Here is a 2,153-nt window from a genome sequence, read left to right as displayed (position 1 = left end):
ACAATCAAAATAAATCAGGGATAGGTGATTAGGTAAGGCTAGTTGCCCCCGTAAAAATTCAAAGTCCCTTGCCTAGCTTTTGAACTTGAGCTTGTTTTTGGACCCAGAACCTATAAACTGAGGAAGAGGCAGGATTCCCAGGAGAAAAGATGCTGTAATACCACCACAAGTGTACACAGTAATGATTCCCTCAGTTCTTCCTCAAAGGAGCACATTGTCACTTACTTGGGAAATACACAGGAGAAAAGGGACTACCCGAACATTTCAAGGATCGCTGGACATAGGATCTGAGCTGACGTAGACAACCCATATACCCAAAGTATAATCATGGTGCCCACTGTTAGAATGGGAGCATATGGGACTGGGTAATCCATGGGAGTCCACAGTGTCTTTAGCATCACTGGGTTGTCATTTCCCAGTCCTTGAACGTACACATGGAACAGATACAGTGATATTTGGCCCAAATTATCATGATGTGTCATTTGCCTATGGGATAAGAACTACCAAAGTGGAAAAGAACAAATGGTAGCCTCTGAAACTGCCCTCCTAGGCAAGATAGTAAGCCAAAATGAATATTTCATCTTGAAGAGGACAGCAGAAATTCGTGCCGGCCTTAAAGATATAAAGGATTAAATCAGGGGTCAGTAGTAAACTACAGACCACTCTATTTTGCTACCTGTGAGCTAAGAATGGTTGTACATTTTTAAATGGTTGCATTTTTAAAAGGTTATATAAATACCTGCCGAATAACCTTAATGTTTCCTCTTGGCTCACAAAGGCTAAAATATTTACTATCTAGTGCTTTAGAGAAAACACGAGCCAAGCTCTACATTAAAGAGTAGTTCCCATCTTATCTCCATTTATTTACCAGTCTGGCTTCTGCCAAAAAAAAAAAAAGACAGATCCTGGAGGTTAACAGTGGATACTGCAGACTCTGTCAGTAGTAGCCACNGAAAAAATGGGGCCTTAACTCATAAGGTGGAAACATCTGGGCTGATGGTACCCACAAAGTTAGAATCCCCAGACTGCCTTGAATCCTTTGAGCCAGTGGGAGTTTTTGACTTTCTCCAGTGGCCTAATGCTTGCCCTTTGCATTAAGGCAATTCCCAGGCTTCTTCCCTGCAAAACAACATGTGTCTCCCTCAGGATCTGTCACACCTCCTGTCCTGGCCATTGGGTTAATAACTAAGGTTGAGACACAACACAATCCAGCCAGAGATGTACTGGGCCTGCTAAGAGAAGAAAAGTACTATGCCCCAAAGGAGCTGCAGGACCTGGTCAGCATGTCTAGGCAGGAGCTGGAAGAGGACTCATGGCACTGGGTTATAAGGATGCTGGACTAAGGGATCAGAACATAAATTTGGATAAAAGGGAGTTTTATCAATATGAGTGCACTCTTTCAGAAAACAGGATTTAACCCCCTGGAAAGGACCTTGGGAAATGGCATGGATGCATTTGCTCTCAGATGCACGGGGAAAACTCTGGCCCCTACTAAGTGCAGTTGAAGTACCAGAATCACCATGGTAGACATTGGAAGAAAGGATAAAAAGCCAGAGAAGGGGGCATCTTAGAGTGGCTGGAAATCCCACCAGGAAACCATGTGCATGGGACAGCCCAGAACGATCTTTTCAAAACAATAAGGAATGCTCTGCTGAGAGGGCACCAGCCTCTCTGAGAGTTCAGGTGTGGCTCTGTTGTGCAGGACAGAGCCGATGGGAGAAAATGCAAAACTGGGCTTACTGTTAACAACGGGATGGTAAGACATCAAAATAGAGGCCAGGTGATAAGGCCAGAAGCCAGGTAAACATAATTATCAGAATGAACAGCAAGGTGAGAGGACAACCAAGGGTCCCCGGCCCACAGAGATGGATGCACGTGGTGACAAGAACATAGCAAAACGAATTAGAAGCCAACAGTGGCATATGCAACCTTTACAATCAAAATAAATCAGGGATAGGTGATTAGGTAAGGCTAGTTGCCCCCGTAAAAATTCACAATCCCTTGCCTAGCTTTTGAACTTGAGCTTGTTTTTGGACCCAGAACCTACAAACTGAGGAAGAGGCAGGATTCCCAGGAGAAAAGATGCTGGAACACCACCACAAGTGTACACAGTAATGATTCCCTCAGTTCTTCCTCAAAGGAGCACATTGTCA

The sequence above is a fragment of the Galeopterus variegatus genome, unplaced genomic scaffold, assembly GCF_000696425.1.
Source record: "Galeopterus variegatus unplaced genomic scaffold, G_variegatus-3.0.2 Scaffold2277, whole genome shotgun sequence".
Taxonomy (NCBI): Eukaryota; Metazoa; Chordata; class Mammalia; order Dermoptera; family Cynocephalidae; genus Galeopterus; species Galeopterus variegatus.
This window is presented reverse-complemented; position numbering follows the sequence as displayed.